The sequence below is a fragment of the Anoplophora glabripennis genome, unplaced genomic scaffold (genome assembly GCF_000390285.2).
Source record: "Anoplophora glabripennis isolate ALB-LARVAE unplaced genomic scaffold, Agla_2.0 scaffold48, whole genome shotgun sequence".
Taxonomy (NCBI): domain Eukaryota; kingdom Metazoa; phylum Arthropoda; class Insecta; order Coleoptera; family Cerambycidae; genus Anoplophora; species Anoplophora glabripennis.
This window is the reverse complement of record NW_019416270.1, coordinates 1,352,870-1,378,713: the sequence shown is the minus strand read 5'-3', so window position 1 is coordinate 1,378,713 and position 25,844 is coordinate 1,352,870. Positions and strand designations below refer to the sequence as shown.

Sequence of the window (25,844 nt, the reverse complement as noted above, 5' to 3'; positions counted from 1 at the left end):
TGTACAATAAGTACAGTTATTTTTTTGCTGCAAAAAGTTTCACCTTCACTAAACAAATTGTCTATTAGAGAAACTCGATTATAAATTCTCACAATCATAATTACACGCTTATTCCCAGGGGAAATACCATTTTTTTGTAACTGATTTACCTAAGATTTTAATTGTTTCACTTAATCGTACATGTATTATAAAAAAGTTCAAGTAGGTGTCATAGATAAAGAAGTGAATGGAAAATCATAATCAAACCGATTATATTGTGAAAACTGCTTTACACAATCTTTCAAATGTTCAAGGTCACATAACGGGCTATTGGGATTCTAATGTAAAATTAACGACGGTCTTTTATCTTGTTTTTGTATCTATTTAGTGTAATATAGTGTCCAAAATGGAAACCAATAATATAATATACATTACACAATATGGTATCATTTTTAGTTTTGATCCAGTTTTTAAACTGATTAAAGTAATTTTGGTGAATTACTGTACACAAAATTGAAAAAATTCTTTTTCAGTCAAAATATAGTTTTCTAGAAAAAAATAAAAGAACTTACTTGTGCATCCTCTCCTAATCTATATCTTTTTTGGCGTCTAAGAATTTCAGAAACTGGAAAATAAAGAGATAATTTTGAAAATGATAGCATACTGGGTATTGTTTGTTAACAATATTGATTTGTACTTTAATAATTATCCAAAGTAAAAACTGAAAATGATAGTCTAAATAAAACTCACACCTAATGTATTGAAATTGATAAATATTTTTTTTCACCTTTCACAAAGACCAATAAGTAAAAAACAGCTATTACGGAAAGATCTTTTTTCTACATTTTACTTGGTAATGTTTAATCAGTTAGCTTGTGAATCAAATTAATAAATAATAACAGAATAAAATTACATATATATATAAAAAAATCCAAAATTTTTAGAAAAATTATATTTTGAAACAATCAAGTGCTGAATAATATGTTAATTAATGTGTGGCAACTGATTTGGTGGAACGTGTTGGTCTTTGTCAAAAGTGATGCCAGAGCAACGAAAGTACCAGATATTTCTTTGAATGATTACAATATTTAACGATTTCAATAAGTATATCAGATGCGTTTGAAACACATATCATCGTTAGTTTTTTCTAGGATATATACACTTCATATAGGTGATTTTATTAACCTGAAACTTTCAAATATCTCGAAAAATAAGCCGTAGAAGCTTTCGAAGATGTCCATAATCAAAATTTTATCATTCCACGAAGAAAACACATTAGTGCTAAAATTAGTCCACCTCCCCGCTCCTTGTATGGGGAATGGTAGGTAACTCAGAAATCTTAAACAGGAACCTGTATTTTTTATTACAGGTTCAGATTCTACGACTAAAAGTACGTAGGATTTTTCTGAAACATTTTTCTCCTACTGAGAACCTATGCACACGATTCGGAAAATGAACAGCCAGTAAGGCTGCCATATATTTTCTGAGATGTTTAGATTTATGAAAAACTTTATTTTAATTAAAAGTATTAATTTCTCCGTCTCGTTAAAATGAATTGCAAAATAAATAATTAATATTAATATAACAATGTACCATGTGGTATTATTTTTGAGGTACACATATTTTTTAGAAGTAAAATTGAATTTCTCAATGTAGGAAAAAATTTTAAAGCGCAATTATTCAAAATATAGCCCAATATTATTTCTTTATAGTAGGTACCTGGGTATACACTTTTAGGTCATTTTTTATGTTTTCTGAGGCAATTCAATTTTTGGTTCTTAATAAAGATGAAGATCATTAGTATTAAGACGACTACAAATACATAGTAAAGTATGCTCCTTTTACAAGTTGTTTAATTGATTCCCAAAAGAGCTCCTGAAATGTTTCTTATAATTAATTTATAACTGTCCTGAAGTCACGAGAAGCAGTCATTGCATTCTTATAAAAGTAAAGGAGACGGTTATACAGGGTGATTCACAAATGTTGACCAAAAATGAGACCTCGTATTCTTTGGTGAATTTTAATATATATATTTTTTTAAATAATTTCAAAATTAGTAAGTGAAATAATTTTAAATTGGGCACATGTATTTGTGTAAACATTGTCCAAAATCTGAGAGCTTTTCCTAAAATTTACATGCTCCACTGCAGTGGCGGAGATACAGGGTATCGGTGGGATATTTTTCTAAATAAAATAGTACGCCATTGCTTTACGATAACAACCATGATATTTTCGGATTTGTCTTTCAATATTCTACAAATTACTACTCTCTTATGTTTTTCAAAAAAAAAACTGATTTTCGACTAACTTTAAAAAAATTAAAACACTTTTACTTAAATGACATGACAAGCATTTGGTTATTTATTCGAATAAAGAAATTAATAACATTAATCACCATTTTAATGATTTTGAGTAAATGATCAAAAATACCCCCATTTCCACGAATCTTTTTAGTAGGTACTTAACGAAAATGTAATTTGTTCCAAATTTATTGTTGCTTGAATCTGATGAAAAGCACTATTTATTCTTTCTTCTAACTGCTCAGAATGTCAAAATTGATATCGCAGCCCACTATGTAATTTTAAAAAGCATTATATTCGAATATCGAAGTGTGTTCTCAGTTCGTTTTTTAGGTTTTACTCGGAAATCAGTTTTTTTTCGAAAAACATAAGTAGTAAATTGTAGAAAATTGAAAGACGAATCCAAAAATATCATGGTTCTTATTGTAAAGCAGTGGCGTACTACTTTATTTAGAAAAATATGCCACAGATACCCTGTATCTCCGCCACTGCAGTGGAGCATGTAAATTTTAGGAAATGCCCTCAGATTTTGGACAATGTTTAGATAAATATATGTGCCCAATTTCAACTCATTTCAGTTACTAGTTTTTACATTATTTTAAAAATTTAATATTTTTTGAAGTCTAACACCCTGTATCTTTTTAACGAAGCGTTCTAGATAAAAACTTTATAGGAAAGACCCCTTAAAAGTCACCAAAGAATATGAGGCTTAATTTTTGGTCACCATTTGTGAATCACCCTGTATAAGTGTATAAGTTTTTATAATAGAAATACTTTGTAAGTTTTCACAACTTTAACTTAAAGTAATGAAACTTAACAAGGAAAAAGTTATTTCATCGTTTAAAGTTTCATGATTATTAAAAATAATTTTTTGCAGCTACTTTTATACTATTTTTGGTTACACTATTTAGTGACTGTTAGCTATTACAACGATTATAAAAAAAATTAAGTGAATGAGATGTGTAACATTGTTCAACATTTTCTAGCCTTACAGTTTGAACAGTTACATAGCAGCCTGAATTTGATTTGGTACGAGTTGACTGCATTTAACGCTGTCTAACTAACAATAATCTCTATTAACTTCGTTACAAGGTATTCAGTGGCCATAATTCCCACTTGGAGAACTGTGACACATATTCTAGATTGAGAAGGACTTGTATCCTTACCTTGGTCCCCTATATTTCGTTCTGGTGCTGCTACCTTGAAATTGTTTTGAAAATCGCAGTTCGTTGGCATTCCTAGAATCGGATTTGCCTTTAATTCATCGTACAACTTACGGTATACTCCTCGGGACAATAGGCGACTGTTCCTGATGTAATTTATAACATACGAGCAATACAAACGTATCTTCTTGTTGAGTGAAGGTATTTAGTGGTGATAGGTTTGTTTATACTGATTCTTCTACTTAGAATATTTTAATTTTAAGTTGTAGAAGAAACCCCGAAAAGTTTAATGTCGAATGTGAAACACAAACAAATTAGTTAGGTACTTATATAGTTAAACAGAACAGTTCATAGAAGAATAAGCAAACAGTACGAGTATGTGTACTGAAAATTTAATGTGGAATATTGGATCATTACGTTACTGGGAACTGAGCGTTCCTAGGATCTATAAATGCTCAGGTCGGGGTATTATATTGATGGTCTTACCAATTAGCAAACAATAAAATTACTGGGAATAGTGAATTATTTGCCAGAAATTATACAGATCCCTCGAAATTCCTGCAAAACTTCTACATGGTGCGGTGTAGTGTCGTTGCAACAAACTTAAAAAGTGGTATTTTCCTTAAAATAAATAAAAAGTCGAGGGTAGCATTATTTTCTGAATATGATTCCTGAACTATACGATTTATTAGAAGTGGAATACCAACAGTTCAAGATGCAGATTTTANTCTATTAACTTTGTTACAAGGTATTCAGTGGCCATAATTCCCACCTGGAGAACTGTGACACATATTCTAGATTGAGAAGGACTTGTATCCTTACCTTGGTCCCCTATATTTCGTTCTGGTGCTGCTACCTTGAAATTGTTTTGAAAATCGCAGTTCGTTGGCATTCCTAGAATCGGATTTGCCTTTAATTCATCGTACAACTTACGGTATACTCCTCGGGACAATAGGCGACTGTTCCTGATGTAATTTATAACATACGAGCAATACAAACGTATCTTCTTGTTGAGTGAAGGTATTTAGTGGTGATAGGTTTGTTTATACTGATTCTTCTACTTAGAATATTTTAATTTTAAGTTGTAGAAGAAACCCCGAAAAGTTTAATGTCGAATGTGAAACACAAACAAATTAGTTAGGTACTTATATAGTTAAACAGAACAGTTCATAGAAGAATAAGCAAACAGTACGAGTATGTGTACTGAAAATTTAATGTGGAATATTGGATCATTACGTTACTGGGAACTGAGCGTTCCTAGGATCTATAAATGCTCAGGTCGGGGTATTATATTGATGGTCTTACCAATTAGCAAACAATAAAATTACTGGGAATAGTGAATTATTTGCCAGAAATTATACAGATCCCTCGAAATTCCTGCAAAACTTCTACATGGTGCGGTGTAGTGTCGTTGCAACAAACTTAAAAAGTGGTATTTTCCTTAAAATAAATAAAAAGTCGAGGGTAGCATTATTTTCTGAATATGATTCCTGAACTATACGATTTATTAGAAGTGGAATACCAACAGTTCAAGATGCAGATTTTAAACTTGATAAACTATTTATTAAAACTTCTAGTAACTTTAAAGAATAGCATCCAAAAATCATGGCACAACGGGTGTGTTGCATGTAGCCAGTGTTGCCAACTTGATTTTAAGAAATTCACTACATTGAAACAGAAATTCTACTAAATTCTACTAGATGTTTATAAAATGTAAGTAAAAAAGTTTACGATTAAAAAATATAACGAAATAGTTCTTTTTTGTTATAAAATGGTTCGAAATAAGATTTCGGTGAATCACACATGACATAAACTTGAAGACATACCTTGCCCTCTGTCGCCCAGTAACCGAAATAAATTCAATTTAAGGTTTCGGGGAAGTGTTCTCTTTTATGTAGAACAAAACGCGACTATTGACACTAACATATACATATAATAATTAGGTATTATAAGGTGAGATACCTATATTATAAAACAGATATAATTTATTAGGTTTAACTTTTTGTAATAAAATTAATTAAACTTTTGTGTTTTGTGTTAATGAATTATTGAAATATGCAATAAATCTACTAAAAATTCCACCAGCTACTAGATTCAAACACCCTCCACTATAACACTGTTAAATTCTACTAAATCTAGTAGAAATTCTACCGAGTTGGCAACACTGCAAGTAGCAACTAAAAACTTTTCAGCCTGATGTAACATACTCGGCAAAACAAAAGCAGTCGTGATCGCTATACAACGAGGCAGCTGCCGAGTTATCACGACCGATCGTGGCAAGGGTTTTATGACGTCATACTAGGAGTGTCTGGAAAGCATCAAATTCATTTATAATTTATTTTTGGTCATTTATGGGCCTCAAAAAAATCTGATCTTTTACAGGAAGCACTTTCAGATGAATTTAAACAAATGAAGATAGGTCCATCGTTAGAATTTTACGAATATACAACTTTGAATAGGAGTTATATTTATAAAAGGCTACCTTTGACCTTGAGAAACAGTCTTGAACGTAGTTCTTCAACATTGTTGACAGGAGATTAGTAAACTAAAGATTCATGTGTCCCCACAGATAAAAATCAAACGGACTTAAATCTGGGGATGTTGGTAGCCAACGCACAGGTCCGAAACGTCCAATTCACGTGTTCTAACAATTTGATCATTCCGTAACTATCCCTGCACTGTGCGGTGGTGCCTCACGTTGACACCGCATACTCCTTCTTACATTCAGTGATACATCTTCAAATAAATGAAGAAGCTGTATAAGAAAAAATATTCAGAACACCGTGTTTTGTTTAGAATTTTATAACTTTTTAATAGCATCCTGTTTTAATATCCCTAAATGCGGCCCTGTCTACTTGCCAATTATTTACTTCGTTGGAATATGTAAAGTGATCGTAGTATACTTCATCTAAATTAGGCCAGTGCCAGACATCAATGATATTAAGATTCAGAAAGTAAACAATATGCTTCAAAAAATTTATTTATGTATTTATTTATTTAAGATACACATCCAACAGGTGATGTCTAATAACAGGATATGTTGAGTCTAGTAATAAAATATAAAAAAGTTAAATAGAGAAAAATTAACTATGAAAAAATTAGAGACAAAAAAATAGTACAAACTTACAAATAACACAGATATAAAGAACAAAATAAAAATACAACAAATTATAAAAGACAGATATGACTACATAAGTAAGACATTTTTTATATCATTAGGCAAACAACAAAAAGGATCGACATTATTTTCTATCTTACTATACTTGGAAACAATTTGATACAATGGTGATGCTACTAGGATGTTACTACGTGCTGCGGGTGGACTAAAAACATTATTACTTCTAGCTGATAGTCGCGGTACTTTGATATCAATATTACTTAAAACACCTGGACAGTCCAAAATGTTATGTACCTAGAACTTTGTACAAAAACATTACTTGAAAAACAGATCTTCTTTTAGCAAGGACATGAATATTGAAACGCTCAAGTAATAGATTATGCGGAAAACCCTGATGGGGATATGTACCATCCAATACGTACACAGCTGATTTCATAAACCTACGCTGTACTCTTTGCAAAGTTGCAATTTGATTAGCATAAATTGGGTTCCAGACTATTGATACATATTCTAATTTAGAACCAATAAAGGTAGTGTAGAGCAATCGTAGTGTAGAAGATAAAGCCTTTGGAATTCCTTATTATGAACACCATATTCTTGAAAGCAGATGACGCAATTATGTCTACATGTTTTGTAAAAGATAATGTAGGGTCAAATGTAACTCCAAGGTCTTTTATGTAATCGGGTCTATGCAATATTATATTATCCAATTTATAATCGAATAGTAAAGATTTTTTTTGTGAATGTAATGAAATTACACTTGGAGGCATTTAGCGTTAAATTATTATTTAGACACCTCAAACTAATGACATTAAGCGCATTCTGTAACATATAGCAGACAGCAATGGTGTTTATTTCGCAAAATAGTTTAAGGTCATCTGCATACATTAAATGGTGTAATTGTAGATCATGAAGTCGTTTACAAAAAGAACAAAGAGTAAGAGTCCGAGTATAGATCCTTGAGGCACACCAGATATTTGATAAAACTTGTGCGATTTAAAACCACGATGCTGAACAAACTGATACCTATTTTGTAAATACGATTCAAAAAGTTGCAAAAGTGATTCGGACACACCAAATCCATCTAGTTTGTACAGCAAGAGGTCGTGGTCGAGTCTGTCAGAAGCTTTAGTGAAGTCGGTATAGATAACATCGACTTGTTTCATTTTGTCAAGCTTTTCGCTAATAAACTGAGTTTTTTGGACAAGGTTAGTAACAGTGGATCTGCCCTTAATAAAACCGTGTTGCTCCCACGCCAAGAGTCCGGACAAGGATCTGTATAAAAAGTCATGTAATAGAATCTCACATATTCTGGAGAAATTGCAAAATATACGTTTATTAAAAACTTGAAATGATTTTTAAAAATGTTTCAAATTTATCAAATTAGCAATATTTTTGTTATATTTTATTGCAAGTATGTATCTATATTTATGAATGAACAGCAAAAATAATTATGTTAAAACATAAATTAGTTTTACTTATAATTAGCAACGTATGCCTATCGATTCCAATATTATATTTAATAAATCATGCAAAAAATATAATTTTCTTTTAGTGTATTTTCCATTGCAGTTTCGCTCTATGTCACTCTCTTAATTTCAAACAGTTGGTTTAAAAAGGTAAAAAATAGCAACACTAATAAGCGTGTTGATACAACTGAGTCTGGGTACTTCCAGTGGCGGCGAATGCAAGAGTTTAAGAGCAATTAGTTGGTATAAGTTTAAAAAATGAGTTATAACTGCACTCTTTATTTGGTTGACCCCCACTTAAAGTTACTCTATCGTGATTGTTGAATGTAAAAAAAATATTTTTCGCAACATATTTTTTTCAGGAATTTTTACAATTGTCAAGGTCTTAGAAACTTTACATCAGCAATTTCTTTTATTTCCACAACAAAGGTGTAAGTACATTATTCTTCCCCCTCGCAATTTATCATCGCAGTGGTTACCTGTCTGTTAATATCCCGACTAACTTCATTTTTCAGGATTGCAATTCTAGAACTACATAAATTATATACGTCGTCCCTACTTGAGCAATCCGTCTTCCTTACGCTTCAGCGCCAATCCAGTACCGCCTTTCCCATTGTCGCGAGGTGTTTACCTTTATATGAATAAACTGAAATAAATGAGGCACTTTATTCGGCTCGTCACGTTGATTTGTAAGGATTATGAGGCAGGTGCTCCCTCACATAATGGGGAATAAAATCTGTTTGTTCGGCGCCGGTCAAAACACAGACGGCGGCGACGCTTTTACTACGCGATGTTTTCACGTGGCGCTTTGGGCGCCTGTCCGCAGCGTGGCGCCTGCACCACGGAGGCGCTGATTTCAATTAAAGGGATAAAAGTTATATTAATGGATAAATAGCAGACGCCGCCCTGTATGACAATTGGGGAATGGGGTAGAGCTTATAGTCCAATTAAAAGAGCCTTTAAATCACAATTTGGTCAACTTGCCTGAATTTTTAATATAAGTTAGTTTGAGGTATATAATAATAAGTGACAGTATTTTTTTTTCAACCCCCGGATAGGAAAAAAGGATGAAAAAAAGATAAAATAAAGTTTTTTTTCCAGATAACTCACAAGGGGTAAGAGCTAGAAAAAAAGTTTCTTATAAAAGTCGTAGAGCATAAAATTCTACATAAAAATGATATTGGACTTTTTCTTGTACCATTAAGATTAACAGAGTTAGTGTGGTTAGAAGTTAAGGGATGAATTCAGAAATTTAAAAAATCATGACAAGCAGAAAAATGAATTAATTTTATATATTTTTTTTCGATCTACTCTAAAAAATGTAAGCTTTCTTTTCAGAAAAATAGATATATTTTTTAATTTTTAATTAAAAAGTTATAACAATTTCAATTTTTTAATCGTTAATTTTTATCATTTAACACTAAAACAATTTTTTTCTATGCCAATCGATTGATTATTTAAAATAATGAAAAGTTGCTTTGAAAATTTTGTTTTTCAATAAAAATAAAGATAAAAAAATCACGTTCGTTTTGTGAAATTGTTAAAACTTTTTTATTAAAAATTAAAAAATATGTCTATTTCTCTGAAAAGGCAGTTTACACTTTTTAGAGTAGATTGAAAAAAAATTTTTTAAATTTATGAATTGTTAATTTTAATAGTACAAGGAAAAGTCAATAGACGATTTTTATGTTTAATTTTTTGCTCTACAATTTTTATAAGAAACTTTCTTTTCTATCTCTTACCCCTTTTGAGTTATATTGAAAAAAACCTTTATTTTGTCTTTTTTCACCCCTGGCCGGGGGTTGAAAAAGAAATACTGTCATTTGTTATTATTATATATCTGAAACTAACTTATATCAAAGTTCAGGCAAGTTGACCAAAATTACGATTTAATTGGACTATTATTCTAATTAAATGTTTTTGCTAGTATCTGCTTCGTATGCTTTATTTGCTACTCTAAATATGTACATTATAATAAATAGTACAGGGTGATTCACTATATTTGACTACCCGCCCTTTAACTTTTTTGTTTCAAAAATTATAAAAATATGTGAAATACAAAAGTTGCACGATTTCTTCTGAAGTTTTCGAAAATGATAGCAGAAAAACAAATGAAGTCCAAACAAAATGGCCACGGATGTTAACTTTGTTAATATAAATGGGACACCCTGTATATGTTTACATATTTGGATAGAACGTTCTCTGTCTAGTATAGGTAGTCATATAGGGTTTGCTGGGTCCACCTCTAATAATAAGCGAGATAATGTTAGAAAACGAAAAGAAGATTTTTATTAAGAAAATAAGACATTTTGTAATTATTACACCTCTTTCAGGCATTTCTGCGTTTTTTTCGATTTCAATCCGCGACCATTTTGTAGACTTCATCCGTTTTTCTACTGTCATTTTCAAAAACTTCATAAAAAATCGTACAACTTTTATATTTCACATTTTTTGATATCTCTTAAAGCAAAAAAGTTAATGGGGGGGTCAAAATATAGTGAATCACCCTGTACAAGAATAGGGGTGCCAATCTTCTAAAAATTCAATCACAAAAATTAGTACTGTTAAATCATGCGCCTATTATAGAAAGAGCCATCTTCAATTAATTATAATTATGATTTTATTGATTTTTCCTAAAGAACGTTTAGTTTTGGACATTAGGATTCTAAAGTTATACCTAATACCAGATATTATTCATAATTCAGAATAGAGATCTTTTGTTTTCACTTTCTAGTAAAATTATTAGTCAAACTATATCTGTTTCATAAAAAAATATACAGGCTGTCTTACGGTGACGGCCCATTAGAATATTTCAGAGACTACTTCGATTTCAATTGTTGCCAAAATTTAGGCCTTGGGGTTTTCTCTTTAAATAAAATAATGCCATTGTTGTAACACTTCCGGTTATACTTGAAGTCGCCATCTACTTGCTTATTTTAAATGGAACACCCTGTATATTTTTTCATATTTGTATTCTACACATAATTTTAGGGGGACTTTTATAAAGCTTCCCTAAATCTATCTCTAATGGCTTTCAAGATATTTCAATTATTTAAAAAAAAATTGCTTTTCAATAACCTAATTATTGAGAAATGCCTATTTTTACATCGGCAAGCTGAAATACTATTTGAAAGAGATACAGGGGGTGCCTATCCTTTGTTACAGTTATTTTAAAAACTGTTTAATTCTACACAGGGCGGTGGTAATTTATTGTCGAATTTGTTTAACTTTGAACCGCCAAAACTTTTTCTAAATGGAACACCCCGCATATTTAACCAAAAACTTTCGTAGAATTTTACCCTCTATCTATCCGTTTACATTTCCCTATACCTATCTCTCTTAATTTTTCTGTTATTGACGGATTTTGTGATAAGTAATTAAAATGATCCAATTTCTTACGAAGATGGCTGTAAAATTGCTAACAAACTTAAAAACAAAACAACAACAACAATATGTCATAAGTCATCATTTGCTGTAATCTGACAATGGTAGTTAAATATTGATTTGTAAATGATGGAAAAACCGTAATCAAATGCTAATATTTAAAATGTATTTATTTATTCATGCGTAGTGCAATGAGATTATAAATAGCACATGCATTTTTAATGAGAGATATTCCAGTTTACTACTAATAAGCAGAAATAGATTAGATTAAGAATTTTAAGTAATTAATCAAATTAAAATTAATAAATAAAAAATAACACCATGAGAAATATAAATATCAAAATACTTAATAGATAACTAAAGAAGTACATAATTATTACTTATTAACGTCAGATAACGCAACCTCAAGAAGATTATATTTTAAGTTATAAATGTTCAATATGTATCAATCCTTAACATAATAGCATCTGTTCTAGATTTTTAATTACTTACCACACAAAAAATGTCAATAAAAGGAAAATGAAGTGAGATAGGTATAGGGAAGTGTAATGTGGAGTTTAGAGGGTAAAATTCTACAACAGTTTTTGATTATACAGGGTGATTCAGTCATAATGTCATTAATTTTAAGGGCAGATAGAGAAAAATTACTTATTAATTACTACATTAATACGATGGCGTGATTAAAAAAAAATTAAATGCATATTTAACCTGAAAAAAAATATTTTCAAATCATTATTTAACCCCCTTTTAGGCTGTTACTGACCGGCTGACGTCAGGCGGTTATTCACAGTTTGCGCACGGCTACGATATGAACAAGGCGCCCTAGATGCAACGTTGCCATATTTATATATTTTCGCTCATATAGAGCTCATAAGACAATAAATAACCGGTTTGCTCACGGCAGCCAATAATAATTTAAAATGATATAAATTATTTTTTATAATTATGCAATCAACATATTAAATTGTTATTGTTGCCCAGCAAGAACCTCGATGAGGTCTGAGCATGCCTTGCCAAAATCAGTTTTTATTATAATGTTAATTTTTTAATTTGCTGTAAGCCTTCGGGCTTACAGCAAATGTTCAAATACATTACTGTTACCGTTTATGCACAAGTGTATACGTTATGGGTTGATTTCCTTCATTTTAAATAGGCGAGTGAAAATTTTTTTTCCGATTTTCTGTCTTTATTAAACCTTCCGAATACGTGGTTAAAATTAATGACATTATGACTGAATCACCCTGTATATACGGGCTGTTCCATTAAAAAAAAGTTTTGGCGGTTCAATTTTAAGCAAATTCGACAACAAATTTTCATCACCCTGTGTAAAATCAAACGGTGTTTAAAATATCTGTAACAAAGAATATCTCTTTTCAGCTATCAATACTTCAGCTAGCACGATATAAAAATAGATATTTTTGACTTAGGCTATCGAAAAGCAACGTTTCTTTGAAGGAATTGAAATATCTAGAGGAGCATTAGAGATAGATATAGGGAAGCTCGATAAAAGTCCTCCTAAAATTACGCGTAGAATCCAAATATGCAAATATATACAGGGTGTTCAATTTTAAATAACCAAGTAGATGGCGACTTTCGGTATAACAGGAAGTGCTACAACAATTGCATCATTTTATTTAAAGAGAGTACCTCCAAAAACCCCAGGACCCAAAAATTTTAATCGAAGTAGTCTCTGAAACGAGCTCTGAAATATGGGCCGTCACCGTAAGATTTAACTGACAATAAAATTTATTTAAAGGCCCTAACTGTACTATATATCCAAAATTTAATAACAGAACAGAAAGATGCAGTAAAATTACACATCCTAGAAATCCTGATTTGAAGTTAATAAATTTTAATTAAGTATCATTTAGGTATTAATTTTAATGAATTGCGTAATTATTTTTTTTTTCGGCCATAGAAGACCAAGTAGGAACATTTACAAAGAATTATACAATATTAACCAATAAAAAAAGTTTTCTTTCTTCTAGACCCAATCATGGGACACACTGTATATCATATATTAGATGCATAGTTAAATGTCATTAAATCAATATCGAAATCAAAAATGTTTTCTCATAATTAATTCTCATCATCGTTTTCTCTATTATAACAACGCGGAGAAACTTCAGTAATGAATAAATGATGTAAATATGTTCTAAAGTTACGTCTTATGCTTTATCAGTAAAATGTCCTTATACTTTCTAATTAAAATGCCTGTTTATTCATTGGTTAATAATTAGTCTTTAATTTCATGTATGTAATTAAGTAATATTGCCTACGTACTTTTACCAGACCAGAACAGAATTTCATGAAATAAATAAATAATGCAATAACCTTTCTTCAAAAAATAAACCAAATAATAAATAATGTTGGGTGACTAGAAGACGGCTCCTTTTGAAGTGCTCCTAGATTTAAGTATTATTTTTCACACTAATAAAAAATTAATACTATTTCCACATCAACATAATTTTTAAACAAACAATTAAAAAAACTTCATTCTATTAATGATGAACAATGAAAGTTAAACTCCTTTCATCATTGTCGGAATTATTACAACCGTTCTCGGTATGCAGACCAAGGTTGAACCAGAGGATCTTTAATCGGCGCCAAGTGTCAACGAAACATGCATAATCACGATTACAGAATCAGAATTATGCGAACAGTATGCCTACGGTTTCCTTGTCACCGATATTTTATTCATTCGGTGTTAATGCTTCCTCAGTGCAGCCATTTGAGACCCCTCATTCGCTGGAAATCCTTTTGGGAAGAGGTAATTGTCCAACTATTACGTTTAATGTATAGACTGGGCCATATGTGAACACACAAAACATTGTCTTTTAATTCCAATTTCTTCACGGTTCAGTTTATTGTCTCAGAGGCAATCTACCTGATCGCACATTTGGAATTCTAAAAACCCATAGTCATGACCTTCTACAATAACAATACTGCCTTTGTCCTTAGGAATGACGATCCTGTCTTTTTCTATTGACTCCATTATTGTTTTTGAGCTTTAAAATGCGTTGTTAACCGCATGCGTATTTGCATATTTGATATATCGTTACAACGATACCTTAAAATGTTTATGTTATATTAACTCAACAGCTTTACTATTATTCCAGTTCTTCTACTGAGAAAGCCATATTTGTAATCCGTTACAATAACTTGTAAAAAATGCAGTGGCGTAGGTTTTTTTTATAAACCCCAGTTGTACACCACTGGTTGTACCTTTAGAGCTTATATTTTAGGGAATGCAAGGCCTACTATCATAGATTATCTGTACCAAATGTTATTGAAATCGATTGATAGGTTCCTGAGATATAAACAAAAAATCATTTTTTTAACAAATTCAACACCCTGTATCTCTAAAACGGGGCCGTTCCAGACCTATGTTTATAAGGCAAACACGTATTATTTTAAAGATATCTATCTGCCCTCGAAGTTTCCTGCATAAAATTCGGACCGCCCTGTATAAGGTAGTCGTTAAGTGAATTAGGTAATTAAAATTTTTTTAATTCGAAAAAAAAAATAAAATAAAAAAGATTCTAGAACCTAACGCATAAATTTGCATATTGAAATACGTTTATTTTTTGAGAATGACCTGTTCAAAAAGCACGTTTTTGGTTTAAAAATTAAAAAAAACTCAAAAACTAAAAATATATTTTTATACGTTTCAAAACGAACAAAAAGAAAAAAGTATGGCATATTTAGTTTTCGCCAAGTTACAGATATAGGAAATTTTTTTTCTCAAAATATTCAATTGTTCATAAAAAAAAAATCAGGAAAATCAAAAATGGTCACGACTTTAGTGATTTGGCGTGGGATGGCTCATATATTTACACCTTTTGATGACCCTACACAGGTGTTAGAAGGAGAAATATCTCCAAACTAAATTTCTAACGCTTCTGTCAATTAAAAGTGACCTGATTTTGTTCCTTAGATGCAAGTAGATAGGAAACATTTTATAATCCTGGCCAAATAGATTTATGATAAATTCAGATATTTTGGAATCTTTAAAAACAGCTAAGTAAACAAACATAAGTTCAACACAAAATAATACAGGGCATTCGGAGCTCAAAATAGTTGTAGTACATACTTCATAAAATATATTTTCCTATCGGGCTTCGTTGTGGAGTTATTCGCCTTCAAAGAAAAAAGTTTGAAAAACAAATTCCAATTATAACTTCTAAGTCATGATATTGTTTTTATACAGGGTAGGAAAGTACCGATGGTCTATCTGAAGTTACGTGAGAGCGATAAAGTAAGCCATAGAAATCCATGTGATAGATAAGGATGGCTATAATGAAGGCGTCTAATAGTCAACGCCCATTTCGCCCTTCCACAAATAAGAAGTGGATCTGATAGACCATCGGTACTTTCCTACACTGTATACAAAAATGTTAGTATCACAATTTTGATACTACACAATAAATGTATGTTATTAATAAAATTCGATTTTCTCACAAAAAACGATACAAGATATCGACTGATATCCGTATACCTTCTTTTTTAACAAAGTGAGAGAGGAATCGAACTATGAAAGAAAAATGTCAAATATGGCAACACGCCAAAAATGTATAAATTTAAATGGATAATTTCGTCTGCTCCTGTATAATCCACGCATATTGAATATTAGTTTAAACTTGAAAATGAACATTATCACGAGTTACTTCAAATGCCCAACCTTCATTGTCGTCATGGTAACGACTTAGAAATTATAATTGGACATTGCGCAAGCGTGGGCAACAATGTCTAGCTATGTCTAGACACAAATGTTTACAGTATGTAATCAAATCAAAGTTTTGATTTGTTTCATCATAATAATCAATTGTAATAAATAAATTCTGATTTTGAATTCATTTGAATTGGCCAACCTTTCATTGCCCAAATTCGATTACAAATATATAAACACAATGTTATTAGAACCAAATCGTTTTTTCAGCTTAACCATAGAATATAGAATAGAGCTAAAAAACCTGGATTGTTCACCGGCACGCCAGGCCGACAGGACAGGCGTTAGGATGTCGCTAGATACGCATCGAATAAATTAATCGATGCGAAACTTCAGATCAGAGGCAGACATGTACATGTTATTTTACAAAGACGTGGATAGTAAAATTAACAAAATGTGAAGTAGTTGATGATTCGCCTAGTAAAAATAGTAGCATCTATTAAAAACTTGACCGATCATTTTCATTTTTGAAATGGGTTATTTACCGATCGCCGGAGATGATTGACCACGGAACACTTAGGACAACTGTTAATTATTTTCTAGAATCGCTTTTCTTATGAGTAAGAAATTATTATTTTGTTAACTTTTGCTGGTACATATTATTATTTACTATACCTGCATATTTTATGGTAAGTTCCATGTGAAGCGTTAAGTCTAGAACCGTACCTGCCCCATTTTGTTTCATAGTGTTAAGCGAATACTTACATACATTCTCATAATGTATAGAGTGTATAAGAAGGAAACGGTTGTGTCATTTTTTGTTTGAATAAAATTGCATAAAAGAGAACCCACCGTACAGCCAATCCTGTACCACATAAAATGTGTTTTTCTATCTTTACACATGTTGTCGATGACCTGAGAATAAAAAACTTGTAGGTTTTATGCCTGCGTCACTAATTTGTCACGGAGTTCAACACTTAAATTGAGTTAAAGATACGTTCGGGAGTTCAATTCAGAGCCCAAAACAATACATTAATAACTATTCATCGTTTAAATGGTCGAGTCATTCATCACTAAACAAATGAAATTTGTATTCACACTAGCCAATAATTGAAACGGGAAAATTAACATTATTACCAATTAGTATCTATTTTATATTACCGAAATGATCCAGATCGAGCAAGTAAATTTTCTGTTAGTGTTTGAACATTTACTTTATTAAAAACACATCCTAGTATAAAAGTGGCCTCTACGGGGCAACTTCTTAACACAACTTCATTAAACTCAGGATAATAAACGGTCTTTCTTAGCATCGTTCTTGGTTTAATAGAGCCAACAGAAAATTACGTATCAGATTGGTTAGTTGGCTTGTATTTAATGAAGCCGGGTTCCACTGGGATTTGGTCACAGTAAGTTTAAAATTGAAATCTTTTTATAAGGAAACTTATATACTTTATCTTATATCTCAATTTTTATCTAGTGTATTATTTAAGAATAAACTTAAGTCCTAATTCTTCTGGAAATTATTCATGGATTATTTAAGGTTAAATACGAATTGAGAATTCCATTCCGAAAAAAATAATGACACACTCTCAAGCTCAATTTTCAAGATATATTCAATCGTCAAATCAGATATTTGGAATCTTCACTTGTTATCGAATTGTTACAACCCCATATTCATTTTTCTATGTTTTGTTATTTCTATAGAGGGTGTTAATGATAAGTTTTGCCAAACCTTAATGGCGTATTCTACATATGAAAATAATAATCAACGTTTGCCCTATAAAAATTTTTGATAGGACACTCCTATACAGCTGTTAAAAGTTTCAAATATTTATATGATTTTTCCTGTAACGTCACTGGCAAAAAATATAATTTAGTGTTAAATTTTGGGGGATGACAATTTTTCAGTAGGAACTGCTTTTTCATGGATAACTCCAAAATACACTCCAGTGGCGTAGTTATTGGGGACCTTTTTTGAAATAAATCGTACGCCACTGGTTTTTGAAATAATTTTAAATGTTTTTTAAAATGTACAATCAATTTTATTCAATATAGTATTTGTAAAACTTACTGGTCTTTAGATAATTATCCCAATTGGGAAGTCAAATAAGAAGATACTTAAGTACCTACGTTGCTATTTATCATTTTCTATTGATTGCTAAATGTGTAACAATAAATTCAATAACTAATATTTTTGAGACATTTCAAAACACTATACAACGCCACTGTTTTGTGTGTTGCAGAAAATTTGTTATTTTTCATACAACTAAAAACATATTTTAATAAAAAAAAAATATGGTATTCAATTATACAAATATTGAATTAGCAGATATACATTTTATATACGGTAGAGCGAATGACAATGCTAGACAAGCTGAACGACTTTATAAGGGAGCCCGAAATTCATGCAACAAAATTTGGCCATAGATTCTTAAGACAAATGTAGGGGACCCGTATTTTTTATTTTTGCCAAGTGGCCCCCTCTTTCGGAGTTACAGCCCCCTGAAGTCCGCCCCTAAGAATAATCTTTTTTATATCTCAGAACCCTGTTGTACGAGAATAACTAAATTTGGTACACAGGGGTTTTATGACATGTGGAATCTGATGGTGCTACGTTTTTTGGCGGAGAACCCCCTTAAGACAATTTTTCGTGGGCGCCAAAAAAATTTGGTCGCATATTTAAATTTGTTAAAAAATATCAGTCCACTAGATTAAATCATTAAATTTAGAAACTTCTTGTTTCTTTATACTTTTTTCGTAAAACGCGATATTTTCGAGATAAATGTCAAAATGTGATCGAATGCATATCATGATTCGCCATTTTCCTCAAAAACATTGCGTTTTACGAAACAAATATATATTTATAAATTCAATGGCTTTCTAGCTAACTAATAATTAAAAAAAAATCAAATTTGCGACCAAATTTTTCTGGTTCCAAAGACAAGGGGACCCACGAAAAAGAGTCTTAAGGAGGTTTCTCTTATTAGGCTTCTCCCTATTAAAAAAATATCATCCCCCAAATTTTGTCACTCAATTTTTTATGTCAGTGGAGTTAACAGGGAAAATAATATAAATATTTAAAGCTTTTAACACCCTGTACCTCCGTAGAGAGGCTATTAAAGTTTGGCAAAACTTATCATTAACACCCCGAATACAGATGTTCCTCGAAACGAGTTAGAACTAATGTAACAACTGCCCCATCAGAATTTTTTTAGTGTATTGCATTTTAAGGGATACTTTTTCTTATTCTTTTGATGAGAAGTGTAATTAGCTAACGTGATATATTTTTTATGCCTTTTCTGAGTGTGAGATTTTTGACTGGACAAAACTACTTTTACAAAAATAACCCCCCGACTGATTATTTTGGCAAAACGGTTTATTCCATTAATTTTTTTCACAGCAGGCAAAATACATAAATAAATAAATAAATAAAACCCGAAGACTGTGCCACAAATAAGTAACAACAGCCAATACGCTAAAGCCCCGCTGTGATGCTCGAATTTAAACACAATTTATCAGTGATTACTGCTACAGCGCATATAGACACTCTTCTCCAAGCTAATTGCTTTCATACATCCGACGAAAAAATCAAAAGAACCGCGATAAGAGGAGAACGGGTTAATCTGTACCGTTATCTGAACGAATGTGAGGTACAGTGAGAGCTTGCGATCGATTTTTACTCGGTATAAAATGACTTATCTGATGTAGAGGCAGGTGTAGTTGACGGGTTGGTAATGGCCTTACAAACTAAAACGTTATTGTAGGTTATGTTTCAAAAACAGCACTGCGATAAATAGAGTAAGACCTAAATTTATTAAAATAGACTATTATCCCAGCGGGCGAGTTTTACATTTATCTTGGTTATAACCGGAGAAAAATAATCGGATGCTTTACACAGACAAGTCTGAAAGTGATAGGGAGCTGAATAGGAAGAGATGATTTCGCATGCAGTAACATTGTAGTACAGACTTTGATAAATTTAGTCCAGACAGTATCTCTTTCAAAAAGTCCATATTTAGGTGAATCGTATATCCACGGAGATTTTTGGATTTTTTGCTTTCAAATATCACTAGTAATGAAAATTCTTCTATGCGCAAAAAAAAACCGTGGGCTTAACTTTTGGCGGCACAATATGTTTAAAAAATTGGAAAATCGTCATATTTTTCTTCCTATTTAATTATGTATCTTTTCAAGAGTTGATTTTAGGCGAAAATGGAAAAGGAAAAAATTGTAATTAAATTGTTTACAATACGTGACTAGTTACAAATCGAATGAATCATGATTATTATTGTAAATATCGAAAAATCGCCAACAATGGGGTTAAAAACATTACTTTTTAGGGATTTTTTTTGGGGTCTTTAACTTGGGTATAGGACCTTCATACTTGGCTCAAGAAAACTTCATGTTATGTAGAATCATCACACCAAATTTCATCAAAATTGGTTCGATAGATTTTGCATAATAATTTTGCAATCCAGATTTTGAAAAAAAAATTGCAAATTTTCAAAATTTTGCACAGCAAAAACCAAGGCCCTTAGATACTTGAAAATTTAATCACATATAGAAGGGCTCTCAAGCTTTCAAACTTTTTTTGAAAAATTCGAATCCGTCAATTAGGAGAGCTCTGGCGCTTGTTTAAACATTGGTCGAATTTTTGTACTTATAAACAATTAGAACTTTGTGAATATTCAATCAAATCAAATTTTTTAAAGCAGGTTTTAAAAGTTCTTGGAAAGACGCTTCTTTAAAAAAAAAACAGATCGATTGGTCAATTAGTTACGTAGTTATAGCCGATCAAAGTTAACCGTCATTTACACTAAATGTACTGGGACATCCGGGCTAATTTTTCGAAAAATACCTTTGGTATTCCGAGTACTTACCAGGTCTAAGTTTGCAATACTTTTCTTCATTGGCAACCTACTTTAAAACGTGTTTAAAGTTATTTATGCAAGCGAGAAATTCAAGAAAATCGTACAGGTGGTGGTGGTGGGGGAAGCAGAGAGCGCGGCCGCTTCGGCCCGCTCGAAATTGAATCGGCGAGTTCAAAACCGTGACGCGCTTAAAAATTAATATCTCACAATCAGCTTCTAGAGGTCCGATTTTGATCTTTTTTAAATTGATGTCTCGCGATTTAAAAAAAAACAATTAGCGTATTTTCAAATGCCTATCGTTAATAATTATTGGTCTTTCAACAGTCCGATAATTATTTATCTCTAAACTTCCTTTAATTATCAACTTTTTTTTTTATTGTATCAAAGGTAAGTGCATAAACTTATACATATACTGTTTATCAAAGATCAAAAACAAATTTATTTAAATATTCTAAAATTGTGTAAACAACAATTATTTTCAAAATATGTCGAAAATTAGTAATATAATGAGTTAATTTCTCATTTGCTTATATTTTAAACAATAAATAATATTTGAATTATACTTTAATCACAAAATAAATGATGATTAAATTAATAAATTAATTACAAAAAATCAATAATATTTTACACATACTTAATAACTTTTAAAACCGGCTTTAAAAAATTTGATTTTATTGAATATTCAACAAGTTATTAGTACAAAGATTGCAAAATTATTATGCAAAATCTATAGAACCGATATTGATGAAATTTGGTGTGATGATTCTACATAACATGAAGTTTTCTTTAGCCAAGTATGAAGGTAATATGACCAATTTAAAGATCCCAAAAAAATTCCCTAAAAAGTAATGTTTTTTTAACCCCATTAATTTCCTCTTCCATTTCCGCCTAAAATCAACTCTTGAAAAGATACATAATTAAATAGGAAGAAAAATATGACATTAAATATGGCGAAAACCGTTATAGATACTAAAAAATTACAAGAGAAAAACATCGAAAAAAAGTCTTGTGAGGATGATAAAATTAAAGCTGTAGGGGTCAACTACACAAAAAATTTACTTGCACTTGATTAGAAGTTCGGGTATTTTAAAAAAAAATTGCATTTGTATAAAAGTGCCAACATTCATTTAAATCATAGGAAGCATTATTAAGTTTTTTTGGGAGGAAAACTGCAATATTTTGCCAACTTCGACAAAGCAGTTTTTGATAAGGTAAGAATCTGTGATATGTTTATACAGGGTGATTAATTAAAAATGGGATAGAGCTTAAGGGCATGTTGCTGACCTCAAAATAGAGCGATTAAGCCAAATATGCCTTATCCGAATGTTGCTCCTTTTCGATCTACAGGGTGGTAAAGTTGAAAAAATATTTTCGATTTTTTTTAAATATCTTGAACATCTTTGAACGGATTGTGTTGAAAGTTTGTACACCTATGTTTTCTGAGGTGGTAATTACGGAAATGGTAACTATTTTGCAGTCACATCTAGGATGCGCTAGTTGTAGTGTTCCGCCGGAGTAAACATATGTCAAACTTTTTTGTCCTAAAAAAAATCTGAATTTCCAATAAGAAATTATTAAAAACCGTTTTCGAAATAAGAACGATTTACTATTTCTTTACAAAATTATTTGTTTGTATTGTATTTGTATTGTATTTGTACGCCTTTAAATAAGATGACGATGATGAAGACTTAAATGAAGTAGGCCGCTGTCAATGAAATGTCATGTATTATGTATGTCAATTCTAAGCAACTTATAAATACTAGACAGGTTAGTTCTTCTTCGTTTGTAATTTTTTTCATTAAAATGCCGCGTCATAATGATTATTCGTTTGTTGAAATGAGAAACATGGTATGTGTGTATGCCCAAGAAAATTATTGTGGTCGTCATGCAGCATCGAGATACTTGGAGTTATATCCAAATAACAGACAACCTAACCACAAGCTTTTCAATACGTTGTACGAAAGATTAGTAGAAACGGGATCATTTCGCCCTAAACGAGACGTTGGAAGGCCTAAAATATTAGAGGTGGAGCAAGAAGAGGAAGTTTTAGTGCGAATTGCCGAAAACACGCAAACAAGCACACGCCGAATTTCATCAGCTACTGGTGTAAGTCAGTCTTCCGTCTTCAGAATACTCCACAAAGAAAAATTGTATCCTTACCATTTTCGTCCGGTTCAACAGTTGATGCCACAAGATCCTCCTGGTAGATTTCGGTTCGCACAGTTTCTTCGTCGACAACAAAATGCTGACCCTACATTTTATAATAAAATATTGTTTACGGACGAAGCTACATTTACCCGGCGCGGTGTATCTAATTGGAGAAATAGCCATTCCTGGGAACTGGAAAATCATCACTTGCCACGAGAACAACATTTTCAGTATGAATTCTCAATAAATATTTTGGTGTGGAATACTTTCCGATAACATTTTGGGACCATTTGTGTTACCCCGTCCACTTAATGGGGAAAATTATTTAAATTTTTTAACAAATGACTTGCCACTCCTTATTGAAAATGTCCCCTTAAATTTACGGCAAACTTTTTGATTTACGCATGATGGTGCTCCCGCACATTACTCCCGACCAGTAAGAGAATATCTTGAATAAGTTTTCGAAACCGTTGGATTGGTCGCGGCAGCGAAGTGCCTTGGCCTGCGCGTAGCCCTGATTTAAATTCCCTAGATTTTTATTTCTGGGGTAACGTTAAATCTTTAGTTTATAAAGATGTTATACATACTCGAGAAGAGCTGTGGTTAAAAATACAAGAATCTGTTAACATTATCAGAGACCAACAAAGAAGTCTATTCAGTGTCAGACAAAATTTTAACGAGAGAATAAAAAAATGTATTGAAAACAATGGTCGCCACTTTGAGAATCTTTTGTAATTAGACCTAAGCATAATAAAATGTTCAGTTGTTACTGTGTTTGTCTTAATTCGTAATTAAATCATCTTTTTTAAAGGCGTACGTTCAAACAAATAATTTTGTGAAGAAATAGTAAATCGTTCTTATTTCGAAAACGGTTAGGTTTATCGATTTTTAACAGGTATATCTTTTTTATTTAGAATTGAACGTAGTTTAATAATTTCTTATTGGAAATTCAGTTTTTTGAAGGACAAAAAAGGTTGACATACCTATGTTTACTCCGATGGAACACTACAACTAGCGCATCCTAGATGTGATTGCAAAATAGTTACCATTTCCATAATTACCATAGGTGTACAAACTTTCAAGACAATCCGTTCAAAGATGCTTAAGATATTTAAAAAAATCGAAAATATTTTTTCAACTTTAACACCCTGTAAATCGAAAAGGAGCAACATTCGGATAAGGCATATTTGGCTTAATCGCTCTATTTTGAGGTCAGCAACATGCCCTTAAGCTCTGTCCCATTATTAATGAATCACCCTGTATACAACTTCACATACGGAAATGACCATATTGGAGATATTCAGTATTGAGCTCCCTGGTTTTTCAGTAGGTATACCTATTCATTTCATCGATTCCCATTGGAATACAATGTATAACAGTGTTTATAATAAAAAAAGACTATATACTAAAAATATTATAATAAAGTCTCAAGTAGCTCGTTTAAAAAACATCGAGGACAGGTTCTACTCAGCCACATTCCAGTTCTTGTTGTATGGAGAGTGCACTGTTCAAACATAAAGGAATTAACGGCTACTTATCTCTTAAGAGGCCATCCTCAGCACGAGATGTGCACTAAGGAATTAAAGAATTATACTAAATAACCAAGTATATAAACAATAAAATATTTCTATAATTTTTAATTCCTTGTATTTTATTTTCTGTAGGTATTTTAATTTTAATTTTACTCGAATTTATAACTGAGGAAATCTTATGAGCGCCTGTTTTTAGAGTTACATAATTAAAATACAAATATAACTAATATACAGTAGTAAATTTCGTTTAAATATTTTGATATCATCCTTAGCCAATTTTGAGAAAATATGTACAAGAACTTATTGGTGTCAATAAAATTTAGCATTCTAATAACATTCATCCTCCAGTCGAACGTAAAAAATTATTAGTAGACATTTTATTGTACTTTATGACGGGGAAGGGTAAGTAAAATCATAATATCAACTCGAAAGAAGTGACACTATGTTGGCAAATTGCAAATAAGTCGCAAAATTACCTGTTTTTTCACTTTTTTTACTGCCTATGAAAATCTAGACGACTTGTACGAAAATTGCTTATTTTATGCTGTAGGCAATTAAATTGCCTACAATCTAAGGTACCTAAAGTCAGATTTCGCTAATAATAATTGAAAATAGCGCATTATTATTGCAAAAAGCGATGGATGTTGAAGAAATTTATAGAAAACATCTAATGTCCAACACGTATGGCAAATGCTGACTCGACTGACCGTGAAATTGTTGCTCCAGGTATTTGTTAATTAATTTCGATTGTTTTTTTTGCAACTATTTGTTAATTTTAGAAGTCAATATGGTAGATATAGGTTCTAATTGATCCAAAGAAACGTATCAAAAAAAAAAATTTCAAAAACATGAAATTAAGTAGCTCTTTACAACTAACAAAGTAGGATATATGTAAAACAGCGGTATAAATAAATTGTCAGGCAAAATCCGCTAGGGAATTCGCTCTTTTTATTAGATTAAATTAAATTAAAAATACCTGGAACAACAGTTTCAATGCCAATCGAATCGGCGCACATGTTGGTCATTGGAATCACCGTTTTTTCCATAAATTTCATCAATATCCATCGCTTTTTGCAATAATAATGCACAATTCTCGAAAACTGATTTTTCCGCGTTCGATCTTTATTTTACATTAATAAATTGGTGACATATGACCTTAGGAATCTTAAATTGTTTCTAATATAATTGTCCACAACATAAAATAGCTA

General features: G+C 31.3%; 1 protein-coding gene across 1 annotated transcript in view; it reads left to right on the top strand.

The window, feature by feature from the left end:
- Positions 1–25,844, top strand: part of LOC108904980 (fibronectin type-III domain-containing protein 3A) — a 415,064-nt gene that overhangs the window by 442 nt on the left and 388,778 nt on the right. The window lies entirely within an intron of this gene.